Source organism: Centropristis striata, chromosome 19 (assembly GCF_030273125.1).
Source record: "Centropristis striata isolate RG_2023a ecotype Rhode Island chromosome 19, C.striata_1.0, whole genome shotgun sequence".
NCBI lineage: Eukaryota > Metazoa > Chordata > Actinopteri > Perciformes > Serranidae > Centropristis > Centropristis striata.
In genome coordinates this window covers 21,049,189-21,068,288 of record NC_081535.1, presented here as the reverse complement: position 1 = coordinate 21,068,288, position 19,100 = coordinate 21,049,189, and positions in this window count along the sequence as shown.

Genomic DNA, 19,100 nt, shown 5'->3' with positions numbered 1-19,100 from the left:
ACCACAAGTTGTTTCAGGCTCACAGCGGCGAATTAAAGCCGGAATGAGAAGAGAATAAACTTGTTTTTATATAAGAATGTGCTTGTGTGTTGGAAATAAACTAGGCTATAGAGTTCACTAGATTCTAAACTTATATTTAATCAGCTTTCATTAAATATCCTATACTGTGCTGATGTCACCTGCAGTCAATGATGGAAGTAGCCTACTTTTGAGGCAATTTACTACTTTACTTACATTTCTATTTTATGCTATTTTATATAATTCAGAGGCGAAAACTGTACTTTTCACTTCATGTGACAGCTGTAGTTGACCTACTTACTTTACAGATGAAGATGTTGCATACACATCATATAATTATAATTTTAAAACAAGAAAACCACTTAGGTAAAGGGGATCTGTTGATTAAATCAACTTATTAATTAGTGTACTAAGTATTTCTTTAGTTGACAACAGCACCAGTTTTAAGTAATACAATATTCTGTTGAATATGAACACTCTCTGTTTGTGCTACTGAGAGAAAACAGGTTAATAGAATAGGCCTAAAGAAAATGTAATGGATATTACCCTAAAACTAAAACTAAATATGAGATGAATTCAACAACTATCCAGAACAAAAACATGACACTGGATGAAGCCAAAAGTCTTGTTTATTTTGCTAGCATATTAGAGTCAAAGGTTTTTACAGAGAGGATTTTGGAAATTTCTTCATAAATAAAAAAAATAATACTGTCAACAGCGATAAAAAAATATTTTTGATGTGTTTCTTTCCCAATAACATATTGTATAAATCAGACTATGAATGATGTATGAACACACCCCTCTGTGAAGCCCTTCAGAATATAGATAGGAAAGAAACTGAAAAGTTTGGTGTATGTAAGTGCTACTGATGTGGAACTTTCTGGCTCAGAGTTTGAAAAAAAACAACATTTTGAGAAAATGGCTTTTAAAGATATGTATTATAAAATCCAAACAAAATAGCCGATACAGATACATAAAGTAAACATCACCATGAATCCTCCAAGTTGATTCATTACATTAAGTAAAAACATTTTTGAATAAGAAGTTTCCTGAAATGTGTTTAAATATGCAGATGAAGCATTATCTATTGCTAACCTTTGGTGAATTTTGGAGAAAACTACAGACATAAATAGACAAAGTGTAGTAAAATAAACACCTTAATGTGTATCCAGACATGTTATGGAAGCAGAAAAAAACCTTAAAATTGACCAGTACATGAAAAAATTATGTTTTTGCCTGTAGCACATTTCCTTTCACACTTCAATACTTTTTTTACACATTGAATTTTAATGAGGTCAGAAGGAAAGAAAAATATGTATTTGAAGAAAAGGTTTGATTTTTGAAATTATCATTTTTATACAAACAGCAGTGATACAACCCTGAGCATCTGGGACTTGTTTACTGGTTTACTGTAACATTATGAAGACATGTTTTGTGAGATTATTAATACTGTCAGCTGCTGTTTTGGAATAGATTAAATCAATATGATAATACAATGCACAAGGTCCTCATATACCTTATTGTTTATGTGTTAAAAACAGCATTACACATTTAAAAGTCTCAATACAACAACTAAAATAAAATAAGCTATTTAATCACTGCAGTAAATTGCATAAAGACTAAGTGCCAATGCCCAGATGGTAAAATTTGAAAGACATAATTTATGTAAATCATGTTAATGTTTAAAGGACACAAACTAATGTAGCTGCTATCAGTCTTTTCAAGCCGTAAGGAGGAGGAAGAAGCTTTGAGTGGCATGTAATAATTAACACTTGGCAACTAGACAAGGCAGATGTGTTTGTTTTCACAGTGAAAGAGCTGATTATTCTGTAACAAGATGAAAACATGTGCAGATAAACAAAACAGAAACAAACTCATGCAAAAAAAAAGTGTTTCTGGTTTGCTGATCTTCTCTGTTTGCAAATGGGAAATCACATGCAAACACACAGATCTAGTGGTGTGGGTACACAGTCGCCGCCATACACGGTGACGACAGAAACTTTGTGATAAACAGAAACTGCCAGGACCCTGCCAGGCTGCATGTGAATGAGGAAGTTACAGAGGGAAAAAAAGGGAATCTTAAAGAAATATGAATAATTCAGAGGTAGACTGGTGAAGCGAGAACGAACCAAACGGATATATGCTGCTTGGTATTTCATTGGCATACATGAAATAGAAGTATGGTTGGAAACTTTATATAAAAGGACATTTGTAAAGAAAAATGATGTCAGTATTGCAGCTATATTTGTTGAATACAAGGCCTTAAGTTGGAATACTCTATTGGCTGTGTAAAGCCAATTCATAGGTTAGGATTACCAAAAAGTGGATGTATGCAGGATGTCCACATGGGGGAGTTGTGGGTCCATGCATTCCTCCCTCCATGCCCTCCTTCCATTGTGAATACATAAAATGTAGAATGTTCATTTAGCATGTATAAAACTCTCATCGACTGAAATGAAATGTAAATGCTCCAACAAAGCAAGTTGCATGACTCATCCCATTCCTTTTTTTTTTCTCCTTCTTGACCTCTTCTTTGCCGGCCCCCTCCACCTTCATCGGACGCAGCACAGATCACAGAGCGGACAGCAGGGGGCGTCACAGGCACCGCCGCTTCAGAAACTAACCAATTTATTTCCCAAGCTCACACAGGCTTCATTTGAGAGCCCATCAGAGAGCTCCAATAGAGCCACTTAAGCCACTGTTCCCCAACATGAAAGAAGGCAAACCAAAATAGAGAGATAGGAAGAAAGGCGAGGAGCTGGAGGAGAGGCGTTTGATCTGCTTGTTCTGGGGCATCACTCAGAGGGGTTCACTTCCCCTAAGGAGCGCTGAGGCCTGTTTGTCCCTTAGAAGTCTAATGTGAGGAATGGGATAATTTTTATTTCTGTCTATGCCTCTTGTCTGTTTGTGTATAATGAGGCCATAAGGTCTACAGTAAGAGCTGAAAGGAGAAAATGAGAGACGAGGAGTGGAAAAGTACAAAGGCATCTGGCAAGAGGTGCCTTGCCTAATTCGCCATTAAACTGCGATTGTCTCTTGGTGGGATCAATGAAGTTGTCTCGCTGCGAGATAAAACCGAGCAGGTCTAGCAGGGAGAATTAGAGAGATGAATAGAGAGAGGTGTGTGAACAGGGAAACAGAGAGGTTACAGAGAATGGGAAGCTCTGAAGAGCTCACTGCTGTTGTCTCCCTTTCTGTGTGGCAGAGCCATTACTGCCTTGAATGGGAGGTAGAAGATGTAGGGACAGAAACTGCACACACTGCTGGACACACAGAGGTCAGATAAGTCCTAATGAAGGGACTATCCAGACTGAGATTACCTCGAAAGGAAGAGACTGGTCCTCCCAAGGAGGTTAATTAAAAAAGTCGTGGGGGCGAGCAGGGAAGTGTCTCCATCACCGCTGTGAACCCTGGTGACCCCTCCATCCTCTCGGACAGACACAGCCATCCATCACAGTTGATTCCTGGGCTGTCTGGCTCCTTCTGGTGCCCCAGAAATCCCAGAGTGACTAAAAACACAGAACTATATGTAGCAGCGCCACAACTCTGACAAGCAGCAAGAAAGAAAAAAAAAATACACCACCGCCGAGACATCCCCTGCTGAAGTCCCTCAGGTAATGAAACCTCTCCCCTCTCAAGGATCAGACAAACACCATATCTTGTCATCTTCCCTCCTTCTGTCCCTCGATCTTCTTTTTTTTTGCCCTCTGTGTCACAACTACTGGAGCACAGTAGGCCATTTATCAGAAATGCCTGTCATGTTGTTTATTTCGTCTGTGCTCTCCAGAAAAGATGGGAAAAATAGAGTATTTATGTTTGTTTAGCGACATAAGCACACTGTTCATATCCAGAAACCATGGGTAAGCATTCAAGCTCAATGCTTGCCGCGAGGAGAAAGCAGAATATGGGAGCATTACCTTCCTCAAACACAGCATAAAAAGAATCAGCCACCATCAATGAAAAAATCCCTCCAGCAATCCCTGCTGAGAAAAAAGATTTGTCATCCCTATTTCCCTAGTTCTTGGAGGTGAGGACAAAGGTGTGATAGTGTGCAAAATGGAGAGACACAGTGAGGACTGGCTGAGTGAGGGAGAGAGAGTGAGAGGAAGTGGAGGATAAGAGGAGAGACAAAGACGGAGAAATTGAGCGTTTTGGTTGATTGGGTTTGAGAGAGGACAGAGAGCCTGGAGCAATCTTACAGGAGAAAGTTAAACATTTTCATAAATCTGTTCTCGTGGAGTTCACCTGCAGCGGCGGGAGGCTTAAATCACGTCACGCTTGATTGGTTGAGAGGGAGAAGCCGATCCCAAACGTGGAGGGGGGGCCACCTCCAACGCCGAGAAACCTGTGCTTCCTCATTACACTTTTCTCACCGCGAGCCGTCTGCAGCATAACCATTCCTCGTGCTGACGCAGGTAGAATGAGCTCATTCCCTCTCCATTCACAAGCTGAGTGCACCAAAATTCAGAGAGGGGAGAAGCATAATAAGTTCAGACTCCAAGTTAGAGTGCCTGCAGGCAATAAAGTGGAGGATGAACAGTGGAGACTTGATGGTGGAAGAGTGTGTGCGTGCATGTGTTCAAAAGAGGGTTACATCTGGAAAAAGGAGAAAAACGATGCTCTCAACTGTACCATCTCTTTACTTTAATTTTACAAACCCTCCTAAAAAGTATTTATCTGGAATATTTTCCACAGGGATGCTGTGATCAAAGACACTCACATTTAATTGAAATGTATACACATACAATTATGGTGAGGATTCCAAAGAATGAAAACTGAGCAACAGTGTTGGGCTCATGGCAGGTGTCATGGTCATACTATATGTACTCTCACATTAAATATAAAAGCAGACACATACAAAGAATTTTCCAATGATACATATAAACACATAAGCAAAACAAAATGTTTAGTTCTGCAGAAATTCCATCAGCAAAGGCAAGGTCATTTGGAAAAACGTGGAAAAATAAATACATCGATTGATGTGCTGCCCAATGAAGATCAAACTTTGAGCTGGGTGTATAGTTGGGATGTGAGATTGTGTGTGTGTGTGTGTGTGTGTGTCAACCTCAGACACTCAACCATCAGAAAGTGGCATTATGGAAATGCAGGAATCACCATGAAAAGGGCAGCCGGAGGCATGCTCAGGGCAAGATTTTATATACAGCACCTAATCAGTCAACCGCCTGCCTTCGCTCCCATTTACCCTGTTTATGAGTCACCCCTAAACCTTCAACCACTTCATCTAATCTCTTCTCCTCCCTCTTCATGTCACAATGTCAACCAATTCCTAGTCTCTCATTTTCCTTGTGAGCATTTCCCTCCCTTCCATGTACTTCACTTACTCTCCTGTAGTTTAAGATGCTGCCACTCCCACCTGTCCTGCAGTAACCTCTCTGTTCCCACCCCCCCCCATCACCTAACCTTCCCACTTCAACAGCCTAATGGTAAATGTACCGGCCCACCTTCTGGGGGTGGAGCTAGACTTTGTCCGATTTGGTTTAGGGGAACGTTTTTTTTGCCCACTTTCGCGGATATTTGGAACTAGAAAGCTTAAAAAACTCTATATCATTTGCCAAGGAAAAAATCATTCTGTAGAGCATATTTTGTTTAGAACTGTCTGAATGCTGAATACTGAAACCATACCACAACAAATGCTGAGGATGACTCATTTTCACTCCTGCAGCCTCAAGCTTCCCATTTCTGTTTAAACACCTTAAGCGATGGCATCATGCAAATAGATTCTCATCTACAGCATTTCTGAAGAATGCTACAGTACTGCCCGTGGGTAGCCCGGTTGCTTGTGACAACACGGCAGCAGGTGTCCATGGTGTAGATGCTGCATGTTTAGCCCAGTAGAAGGCAGTAAACACCACCCAGTGAAAACAAACAAAGGCTACGGCCTTGTAAGCGAGTGCCCGAGGCTGTGACGGTGGTGTGAAGTTGGTTTGACAGCCAGGTGGGGTCAACCAAACATACACATCTTTGTTAATGGTTGACGCTGCAAATTTGCGGGTCAAAGTTCACAGTTGAACTCCACACAAATGTGGTCGTCAATACTCTGATTTGACCAACAGAAAGAAATATACTCAATTATATTAGATTTCTTTAGGGGAAAGCGTAGTTTTAGTTAGTGTAACAATACACTCACAATTCAATTATTACTTTTTTTTTTAACAGAATGAGCTTGCAGACAAATTATGACTGAAAGACTAATTACCCAGACAAAAAACCCCCACAAAATTTCGGAGGTAGGGTGTAACTGCAAAAACAAAATATATACTATACAACTTCAATTATATTTTTTTGTTAAATAACAAGAAATAAATTAAAAATCTGATTTTTGAAATAAATCCCACATCAAAATAAATAAATGAATAATACAAATGAATAAAATCTTTCCTTCAAATAAACAAACTAAGGCTTCAATTTTCCCCTAGTTTGGAATGTACATGTTTTTTTCACAGCAAGATGAGGATATCATCTAATGCAAATGTTTGTTAGCAAGATAAGATATTCCTTTCATAAACTTCAGTTGTAGCAGCAAAACAAGTAGAGTAAAACATATAAAGAAAGTAAAAATAGAACAGAATAATAAAATAAAGAAAGTACGGAGCCCCTTAAGGGACATTGAAATAAAAAAAAATCGAAAAAAAAAAAAATTATACTTTTGCAATATCTCGCAAAGGTTTTGCGAGATATTGCAAATTTTTTAGTGTCCAAGGAGAACAGGAAGTTAGACATTTGATCACATGGAAAAAAACCTTGAAGCTGCACAGCTAATCCTCAAGCATTTACTGTTGGGCACTGCAATACACATGGTTGCAGTGGACAGTAAAATACCTTAACTGAAAGAAACAACTACGGGTGTTACGATGCATCGCGAGACAGTTAAAAGTCGATACAAACATGTGACAATTTAAATCTGTTGAGGTGAAAAAATTAATCGTGTTACCCTTTCTGAACAGCAGAGGACGTAATCTAATTATGATTTCACTTATTCAACGGCATATGTGCATTTCAGCCCCACCCCCAACCGGAGGGGAAAACAGTCTATCACTGTGTGGAGACTTTGCATTTAATGAAGGAGCCTCCTTGACAATTCTGTCTGTTAGCAAACACAAGAAACATGTCTATGTCATTTGTATCGACTTTTAAGTGTCTCGCGATGCATCGTTACACCCGTAGTTGTTTCTTTCAGTTAAGGTATTTTACTGTCCACTGCAACCATGTGTATTGCAGTGCTCAACAGTAAATGCTTGAGGATTAGCTGGGCAGCTTCAAGGTTTTTTCCATGTGATCAAATGTCTAACTTCCTGTTCTCCATGGACACGTTGTTAGACTGTATCTATAAAAGATGTTTGACATAAAGGCAATTACACCGTATACATGTGTCCCCAAGTAATAGTAGTAGAAGTAGCATAAAACAACCCCCATGACAATGTTATGGCGCATCTATAGATGGTAATATTCCTCTGTAATAACTTCTTCTCTATTGATAATCAGGGGGAAATAACACCATTCGAGGGTATTTTCAAAACTAAAGGATTCTTAAGAATATATTCAGGAATGGAGCCCCAGAAGCTACCCCCTGTCACTTCAAATTATTCACCACCAGATTGTCTATTATGCCTCTAGCCATTATCTCTGCCTGCCTAAGTTTTGTCTGTTATGACCCCCTGCCTGCCTTTTGGACCCTAACTCACTTGACGGATCCCTTAATAGATAAGTTTGCCTCATGCCCTCTGCCTTCCTGGTATTGACCTCGAGTTTTTATTTTATTGGACTGGTCTCAGAGTTGTGCTTCTAGGTTCAAACTTGTTTTTCTGAGCCGTTATACACTTCATCCTCTCTGGTACCAAGACAGCCGCTTCTTCCCTGTGTTAATTGTTTTCCACCTGGGCCTTGTTCAGCCCAGCTTATTATTCAGACCTTCACTGCCAGCCAGCTGATAACCTCCAACTGCTGCGAGCAATTAACAAGAGTTCACCTACTGTAGCGTCCAGAAGGAGGGATCCCTTTAGAGCCAGAGGAGAGACAGAGCAGGGAAGGTTAGAGCAGAACAAGGAGGAAAAGAGAATATGAGATAGAGAGAAGGGATGGACCCTTTTTTTATAGTCATTCAAAGGAAAGTCAATGCTATTGAATTGGTTGGTTCATGCAAAGTGCTGATAAGGAAATTACCACTTTAAGAGGATGCTGCATTTGCACGTTTGTGTGTGTGACCAAATACTGATAAGGATGTTTGGTATCAAGGATGGACAACCTGCTCTGCAAGGTACAGCAAACACAGGTGTCCTGACCCATTAGGAAGTGATCTAAACTAAAGACCTGGTCAATATCTCTGGTGTTGTATCGATTAAGCGACTGTGACTGGTTTGCTGTGGTTCAGATGATGCAGTCAATACAGATGAAGTGTTAGACAGACTCTTATCGAAGCCGGCTTTGTCAAAAACATCGTCTCCCCTAGTTTATAACATCCTGCAGCATTGTTAAAATTTTGGCAGCCCAGCCACCAGAAAAAAATATTGGCATTTCTGCAAAGCCTAGATGCATTGATATGAAACATATTTAGCATCCTTTGGCATCTGTATGACTCACCAGGCTTTAATCTAACTCCACTGTAAAGTCATCTGTATCAATATAAGGCCCTTGCCTCAGAGCAAGGGCTCTGGAAGTCAGGTGACGTAGTATAACGACTCTTCTACTCTGTAGCAAGAGCAGGTTATGGTAGATGGGTGGCTGGTTAGTGTTCAGTGTGAAAGAGATTGTAAACTTATGTTATTTAACACCTGCAATGATAAAACAACATAACACTTAATCCCATAAGTAATTAGCCCCCAACACTAACCACGTGTTAACCAATTATACTAAAAGTGGCAGTACATGGAATTTAGATCATATCCATTGCCTCCACATAGCTCTCAACATGGTGGTGGCTGAGCCAGCAAGCTAGTGGCTAGAGGCTAACGGTGCGAATGCCAACAATCCTAAAACTGTCCAAATTGGAGACAGTGTAAGCTGAGGAGGGACCGGTGGATGGACGTGAAGCTTGGTGGCGAGTGGAACACACAAAGGGACTCATGTATTAATATGTACATATTAATTTGTTCAGACATCTGGAGGGAGCTTGGACAGACACAATTATTAAAAGAAAAAAAGGGATTGTTTTTCAAGATGAAGGCAAATCAGTAAAGTAAGGAACCCTGGGGGAAAATGGAAAAAAATAATACTTCCCTGAGTTAGTCATCCTGGGATCCATCGCTGTTGTAGGAGGTGAAGGGCTTCCTCAGAATCTTGGCTACGTCAGAGAACATCCCTATGATGGCTGGGCACTTCTTTTTCTTCTGAGGCAGGAGTGTTGATCCATTCTCCAGAAGGACAACTCAGTACAGAAAACATCTTGGAAAAAAACTTAAAGTTTGTTGTTTGAGTTTGACATGCTGTGATCCACTGCTGTTGCTGGAGGTGACAGGCCTCCTCAGAATTTAGCAGTGAGATATATATTTTTTAATCTATTAGCAAATGTGGCGGCAATTTAGAGTTTCCAATTAAGAGGAATGTTTTTGGAATGTGGGAAGAAACCAGAACACCTGGAGGACACACAATGTCAGCACGAAGAGAACATGCAAACTCCACACAGAGAGGGCCAAAGTGTCAAAGTGAAAAATTTAGCAGAGAGAAAAAATATTTTTTATCATGAAGCAGTATTTTTTGCAAGATTTTTTGAAGTCTAGAAAAAGGAATGTGGGAAGAAACCAGAGCACACGGAGAAAAATCCATGTCAGCACAGAAAGGGCCAAAGTCTCAAGTGAAGAATTTAGCCTGGAGAAAAACATTTTTTTATTATTTATTTATCATGAAGCAGCATTTTTAGCTGGATTTTTTTCAGTCCAGAAAATGAAATGTGGGAAGAAACTGGAGCACCCGGGGAAAACCCAAAGTCAGCACGAGGAGAAAATGCGAACTGTCCTGCAATCACTCTTAAAAAGGATGTTTTTGTTTAACCGTATCAGTTAAGTGGGCATTTCAGGACATCCACTTTTGGACACAGAAGTGTTGGCTTCATAAATTGGATCCAATTTTTTGCTTGTTATTTTGAAAAATTTGCAGACTTTTGTAACAAAGCTGGGGCATGAAGCCTTCTGCAGCTGCCTTTTTAATACCTTGGCAACAGTGTCCTCGAACACCACAACTTCAGACACAATGGCAGCATGCAGCAGCTTTGCAGATCCAAACTCCAGACAAAGTTTCTTAAAGATGGTAATGTGGAGGTTTCCAACAGTCTGTAGTAGATAGAAACTTTTTTTTCTCCCAGAGTCTTCATCAGATTCTCCACAATTCCATCAGAGTCCAAGTCCTGCATTGATGAGTGGGCGATGTGGTCCAATAGCTTACCAACAAACACAGTGAGAAAGGTCTTCTCTCTCTCTGTGAACTCCTTTGCACCGGTGGAAGGAACTGAGCTCAAAATGGCAAATGGCCTGGGTGCCTGTGAAACTCTTTGACTGGGGATCCTTGCTAAGGGAACTCAAAGTGGGACTCGGATAGAGAGTTGTTGTCATCCTCTGTGCTGAACTCCCCAACCATGTCATCATCATCTTGACCGGATGCCTGAGACTGGGGACTGGGGATCCTTCAACAGGGGATACAAAGAAGTTCCTTTGAGACTCTTTGGTATCCTCTGTGCTGAACCCCTGAACCACGGTCTTGTCATCTCGGCTGGGCGCCTGAGACAACTCTTTAACTGGGGATCCTTGATCAGAGTACTCAGGGTGAAACTTCGATATAAAGTCTTTGTCATCCTCTATGCTGAACCCCTGAACGGATGGTCTTGTCACCTCAACTGGATGCCTGAGACTGGGGACTGGGGATCCTTCATCAGGGGACACAAAGAAGTTCCTTCCAGACTCTTTGGCATCCTCTGTGCTGAACCCCTGAACCATGTTCGAGCTATCTGGACTGGATGCCTTAGACAACTCTTTGACCTCTGATCCTTAATATTATTATATATATAATAATAATAATATAATAATAATAATTATATATAATATAATTAATATTGAACTCAGGTTTGAAGTTCCGTATACAAGTTTTAGGCTTGTTGGCTGCTATTTCTTATTCTTTTTTTTTATTTTATTAATTTAGACAAAACACAACACAAATCACCAATGAACAAACAGAGAAAAACAAGAACAAAACAAAAAACACAACAACAACAAAATCACAAAACCAACCCAAATAAATAAATAAAACCACAATAATAAACAAGAACCTTAACACATCCAGCCCTTTCTTATTCTTTGATTAAGGATCCTTTATCAGGGGAACTAAAGAAGTCATATAGCGAGTTGTTGGAATCCTTTCTGCTAAACTCCTGAACCATTTTCTCGTCATCTGGGCTGGATGCAGGAGAAAACTTGTTAAATGCTGATGCTTCATCAGGAATGTCAGCCTGGACCTTTGGCACAAAGTCTTTGGCATCCTCTGTGCTGAACTCCTGAACCCTGTTCTCTTTATCTGGATTGGATGCCTGAGACAACTCTTTCACCTCTGATCCTTTAACATTGAACTCAGGTTTGAAGTTCCATATACAAGTTTTAGGCTTCTTGGCTGCCCTTTATTATTCTTTGATTAAGGATCCTTTATCAGGGGAACTAAAGAAGTCATATAGCAAGTTGTTGGAATCCTTTCTGCTGAACTCCTGAACCATTTTCTCGTCATCTGGACTTGATGCAGGAGAAAACTCATTAACTGCTGATTCTTTATCAGGAAAGTCAGCCTGGACATTTGGTACAAAGTCTTTGGCATCCTCTGTGCTGAACTCCTGATCCATGTTCTCGTAATTAGAACTGGATACAGGAGAAAACTCTTTGGCAGGTCGATCATCAGGGAGAATAGGTTGGGACTGCTTCACCAGGCACCTCCCCTATATGTTGGAACTGTGGTAAACCATTTCCTGAGTTGGAGAATCTGGTGATTCAAACTCAAATGATTGCTTTACTTTTAGAAGAGAATGACTCCCTGATATTAATCAGTGTGCGGTTGACTTGCTTGGCCACTTCTTCTGCAACCAGGTGCTGCAGCTGTTCAGAGTCTCTAGAACTCTCCTCTATGACTACTAACAATTTCCCAAGACTTTGGTGAAGAGAATGTCCAAGTCAAGCTTCAATGTCCTCCACTGTCACTGTGTTATAGTTATGGTCCCTGTGTTGAGATTCAATCTGATTCCTTAAAAAGAAAAACAGTCATACATTAGTTAACTGATCTGCTCTGAATTGTGACATTCCAGCATTTACCACTGGTATTGCTGTCTGAAGTTTTTTAGACTTAAGGGGTCAAAACTTTACCCAGATAACTAATATTCAGCAACACCATAATTTGGAATTACATGCAAGTTCATATTCAATAATGATGTTTGAGAAAATATTATAAGGAAATAACACAGATTTTGGCTGTGGAAACTTATGTCTTACATTAAGGCAGAAGTGTTGCTGAGGTTGTTGATATTGTCCATCCACTGGTAAACCTGAGGTGTCACATTGTCCTGGACCAAATTAGAGACCATCTCTACAATTTCATGACACATGTTGGATAACGTTGTGACTGTGTCATTATCAATGTTGCTGTAACCAGGACTGTCCACTGTCTGGAAGAAAAGATTAAGAATGGTTAAGCCAAACAAACATTTACCCAGTGTCTAACAAGTTGATTGATGACCTCCAAGTTTAACTTAGTCAGCCTTTATATCATTGAGATACGGCATTATCCATTTTCTCACAGTATCTGATTTGAGCATATGCAGGTCCAAATCACTGCACCTCATCTCCCTCATTTCATCTGATGGTATCTGACGGGAAGAAAAACAAAAAGGTTTTAGAATATTTTACACATTAAAAAAACATTGGTATTGGACTGTAAAATATACAATACAGTCTACAAACTCTGACAACAATATTAACAGTTACAGTTGGCTATTGATGCTGTGGACAAGTCACAAATTGTCTATTAATTCAATCTGCAAGATGTGTGCATTCAGATAGACTATAAATATACACTCAAGGGCTTGTGGTCTAAATACAGCTGTTGTGCAATGTTGCCTTTAACGAACATTTAACTGTTGTAAAGTTTTATGTCTTACCCTATCCATGTTGAGCAATGCTTTATCTGTGAAAATTGAATCAGGTACACTAGACGGGGAAATGTACAATGCCAACATTTCATTCTGACGACTGGATTTAATTTTGGCTATGTGGAAGAATGCGTACTGTAACCCAGGCATCGCTAAAATTAAACCAGCCAGACCAAGCATGCAGCCAATACCGGAAAAAGCGGAATACAATTTTTTGTTTCATAACACCAGTCACACTTCTGAGACACTCTCAGTGAGCTGCAGCCAACGTAGATTGATTATATGGTTTAAAAAGAGAGAGAGAGAGAAAGAAAAGGGCTGTTTTTTAAAATCAGTCTGCTCTACTTCTCAAATACTGTTGATTATGTTTTGTCATGTGTAACAAAATGTGGATGTCCCCCCAGCTGCCGTTCTCTCATAAGCAGCACTCAAACTGCACCACGCACATCTCCACTTGCCAGTGGACCATAATGAAATCACAGTGCATTTATTTAACTAATGGAAGATTTGCTTGGCTTAACAAGGTTCCTGTTAAAAAGAATTAAATGGCTATTGTTGGTAATTACAAATGCTTTGAGAAGACAGGCAAAGTCAGGTGTGTGACTAGGTGGCGGTGGTGGTGGTTGGGGGGGGCTGTTCTCCAAAAGTGCTAATTAAAGTGGGAAGGTGTATAAAAATGCTACAAATTAGCAGTACTTCCCTTGTGGTATCAAGTATTTTGCAGGTTGCATGAGTAAACATATTTGCTCTGCCTATTTATCTGCACATATTTGTTGGCCTCCACAGTCTCACAGTGCTACAATGGGGATAGTTGGGAGGGTGGAGGTTTACAGCAGATAACAATAGAAGCAGGAGCGGCATAGATCAAACGATTTTATTTCTGTTGTAACTGGGAGAAGGGGGCTCCTTCGGTGTCTCTTCTGGGACTACTGCTCCAGATTCTGATATCCATTTTCTCTTTGTTTTCTCTCTTGGCCCTTTGAAATATTTAGTGAGAATCCCTGACTAACACATACACACATTAAGTGTGTGTGCGCACATTTACAATCACTATGCTCCCTCCAGGCATCAATCATCAACTGTGCACTAAACATCTGGATGTGGACAGTCTTTCCCTCAGGACAAGAACACTTCAGATCTCTCCATTTTAGCATAGAGCTCACCCGGAGGGATTGCTTCTCCGAGCCCAGCACTGGCACCTCGTGTTATTTTACCATTGGAGGCTCCACCGAGGAATCTCCCTCAACAACTACCCCTCTCCATCTCTTTATTTCTCCATCTATCTCTCCTCTCTGTTGGACCAGCGCGGCCATAACCTCCTCCCACGGGTCAGACTTTGCCTGCCTCTTCAATAGTTCACTCTCTTCACCTGCACACACTGACAGTAAGAAAAAATATGCAACCTTGCATGTATACCTATATAAAGGATTGATGAATTTACTGTTGGAAAAAACAGGTCAAACATGATGTATTTACGGGCGGAAAAAGCACATCTTCAGGCAATAGGATGTTATGTATGACCTTCCGCAAGGCTGAATCATAAACCATTAGTTCTTGATGCAAGTGTAGCTTCACATTCTCCAGCATGGCCTTAACCCTCAGCAGAGCACAATTTCTAAGAATTTCCCTGCAATCTGTACCACCTTGTTAGTGCACATGCACCATATGAGGCCTGTTGTATTAGTTATTCTAATGCATGTCTTGTTATCCATATAGATGAGAGAGGGAATAGACCAACAGATGGTCAGGGAAAGAGGGAGTCACAAGCACAAAATCATCCTCCAGGAATGTGAGGATCACATTCATAGCTTGCACACACCTAGAGACCCACAGACACAAACACTTTCTGCCACCAAATATTTCACCACTCTCCAATTGTGCTCCATTCTCTGCGATGTCTTGGCATGGAGCCAGACAGCCGATTGTGTGTAAAAGTTGCGCAGGGATTGCCAGTAGAGATTTAATCTCCGCTCCCTTTCCAGGAGTTTCCTGTTGTTGTCTCCAGGTCTGAGAGGTATTAAAGTGTATCAATAATGCGGTTATTTCACAGATATGAATCATCCAAGACTATGAATTGTACAGGAGTATGCCCCGTTGGCTTTCAAACTACAGCACATTTCATTAACTACTTGCAAACACAGAGAGCCCTTCCATCTCTGGAGGAAATCCACATCCAATTTCAGTGTTTATCTTCAAATACAAAGCATTTGCTAAGCTAATTGGTGATATACCCGTAAATGGGACACCTGGTGATTTACTTACAGAGTAACAAGATATATATGTATACAAATGAGACTCTAGTAAGATAATGAAACCCATTTGGAAAGGTATTGCAAATATTAATAGCATTGTCTTTTTTTTCTTCATATGAGCACCTAACACAGTGACAGACTTTTATTATTACGTTTGAAGAAAAAAATAATAATTTCAGCACTCACATCCTGTGCAAAAAGCTGCCTATCAGTCCTTTTGAAGAGTGATAGTCATAAATTGTTTATTAATCCTGTATAGGACATTAGATTAGATATGCTCTTAGCTGGAAAATAGATCCATTAGTGTGTAACTGCATGGGAGGCAGAGAGGGAAAAACCCTTAAAAGGTTTTCCTATTGCACCAGTTAGCTTATATTTCTTGAGAGCAGCCTGGCATGAGAGAGACACAACAACAACAGGAAGAAAAAAAGACAGTAAACTGTAGGTAAAGTCCAGACTAGGTAAGTGGTTTTCTTAGGATTCTTTCACTGCTGTCCACGTGACCTTTGTTCCGTCTCTGTGCAGCGGCCCGGTGGCCTGTTTCTTCTATTTGACACAATGAAGACAGACGAGCTGCTCAAAGACGTGCTCTGTTTTGTCCAATTTTTCTCTCTACGGGTTTCCTCTGACTGTCACACACCTGCACGGACTGCATTAAAAAATGTGTCGGCCTCTGTACGCTCCTATACAACCTGTGCACACTGGGATGTGAAGAATAATATGTCACCATCAGCACAGTCAACAAAAATGTACATGATCCAGTTACAAAATAGACTGTATATAAAAAGTGGTCGTAGACCAGACTGTTCTCATAGCTATCACAACTATCACATGCAATTTGGTCTATTTATGTGGCATACAGATAGCAGCTGCTTTGAGGGACAAGACAGGACATGAGGGGGACTGCATGAACCTACGACTTTGACCCAGGAGAACATCATCCATGTTCCATTTAAAAATTCTTTACTTTTAATTTAACTTTGTCCAGTAGTTATATTCTGTTGTTTTTTCCTAACCTGAAACAAGTGTTTTTGTTTCCTTAATGTAACCAAATAGTTTTGGTGTCCAAATCAAACCAAGTAGTTCAATGTGCCACCAATTTAAAACAGTAATCAGCATGTTTAAACCAGCGACCGTCATTTCAAAGGATGTCATACAAATCGCATTGCCAGTTTTTGTAACAAATCATACAACCCCATTTATGGGAATATGTAGCTTTCCACCATGATGTCACCCATTGGTTTCTGGTCTGCGGTTTGCAGCAATATGGCCATCACCTTCTTGGTTTTTTGGTGCCAAAATGACCATGTTTGAGCAATCTGTTAAGGCTTAGATATCAACTCATGTAAGTGCTAAGTAGCTAGCTTTCTTAGCAAGGTGCAAAAATCACCAGCTGGTTGAATCCTGCCAAACACTGAACAAGACACTTTTTAGTGACCAAAATGTTACAACTCACTTTCATGAACTGTAAAAAAGGTCAAAGTTTCAAGATGAAAAAATGAAAATGCAGCACAGCACAACCTGTCAGTCATGCAGTCATGGCCCAAACATTTATCAACAGCTTACAAATTAAACATCATGCTGTATTGAAGAAAATGTAATACTAGCAAATCAAACCATCAATAAAACATTTGGAAAAAAGGTTCACAGAGGTAATAAATCAAGTGAGAAGTAGTGTCATTTTCTCATAGACTTCAATACAATTGGACTGCTTTTTGCAACCATCACCAACCAGAGTCGCCCCCTGCTGGCAATTACCAAGCATGCAGGTTTAAGGCACTTCAGCATTGGTTCCACTTTTCAGGTCCAGAGGTTTGTATACATACCAGCTTAAGACCATCTCGAGTGTCTCTGTATGAATATGAAAATTCTAGTCATAAACATATGTGATTTTAATAATTGTATATGGAAGAGAAATTATATTGAAAAACTGCTCTCCACTTGCTTGATCAATCATATTTAACTTAGATCAAGCTCCATGTGTTATTAATGCCTCAGATAATCAACCTGTAATGTAGGCTACATAATGAATGAATGTAAGTCATTGGCTTTGAGTAATGAAGTGAGGATGTACTTCACACTCCAAGGAAATAGCTGGGCACCAAGTATAGCATTTGATTCATGTGTTTGGCCTACTCTAAACCCATTGGGACTGACTAGAGAGGACCATTAGTTTTGTTGTCATTGCTAACTGCATCACACAGGAGACTTTGCTACATAGAGAGAATATTGCTTTTCCAATTTCACTCTTTTAGATATATGGACTGCTGATATACAATGAGTTCATCGATTTCCACTCAAACCTTAAAATAATCCGGAAAACCTTGGTAGTAAGGACAAATCTGCAACAGAATGTATCAACAGTGTTTCATTTCCCCCTTCAGCTCTTCCACGTCTGTCCATCAGTGGCTCATTCCACCCACTCAATCTCATCACTTGTCAAAACATTTTGCTGACTGCAGTGGTCCAGGTAATAACTATTGTGGGGGGATGCAGTTAATAATATCAAGTGGATCTGAGAATTCCCGCCATCTCCTCCTCATCGGCACCGCAAGTATTGAAAATCAATGTCTATAATAATGAAAACCTATTGCCACTCCTGGTGCATTCTATATGGAGTTCAACAAATCTACTGACCTGATGTCAAACACATAATAATGATTCTTACACATGAACAGATCTGACCGCTAACTACTGTCTACTGACTGGAAAGTAATGGCAATAAGACAGTTTTCATTGCAAGCTGTACTCCTCCCCTATGTTTTTTTCATTTTGGAAATGAAAAAATGAAAAAATAAAAGCAGGTTTGAAAGTTTGAGTGAGGTCTGAACCGGAACACAAACATACTTTATTTAACAAGTGTTGAAGATTTCAACTTCCCTGTCACGTAAAGCAGCAAGTTTCACAGGCTCTTGAACAGAAAAATCTTTGTAGCAAATATCATGACATAAAACTGGAATAAAATCACTATCCAAGTGAAAATTAGAGATGGCAGCACTCCCTGACTGGCCTATAATAGGGTTTTTATGTGCAGTGGTATAAAAAGAAATGTAGTGATCTGTGAAAAAGGGAAAAAGGGAAGAAAAATTACAAAGCGCCTCCAAGGACCTGTCTCGTTATTATTAGTTTTAGATGAAAAACACAAACGCTACCCAAGAGGCAGCGGCATGCAGCAGGCAGGCATTCTCTGACATTTGAAGGGGCGGCGGATTGAGAGTGGGAGAGCTGGAGAAATAGCAAAACTACTTAACTACTCTGTGAATGAAAGAAGTTGGAAAATCATGGACATTTTCTCCACGTCACTGAGTCACAGAAATCAACAAGGTTGTGCATCATTTTGTTAAAAAAGAACATGCATTGAATGTACTCACGTTTTTGGTGAACTGAATATATCCATTTTCTCCCCCAGCTCGTGCCACTTTCTATGTTTTGACATTTGTGATTCCAACTTGTCTGCATTGCACTTTACTTTGCTTTGTTGTTTTATTGTAATTTTTTCTGTCTTCCACGATGTTTTTATTTCTTGCCTGTAAAGCACTTTGTAACTTTGTTAAGAAAAATGCTATACAAATAAAGTTTATTATTATTATAACTCATGAATGTGAACACTTCAGGGGGAACAGACATCAGCAAAACAACAGCATGTATAGTGATGACAAAAACAACACAGCTATCAGTATATGAATATTTTAAGGACTATC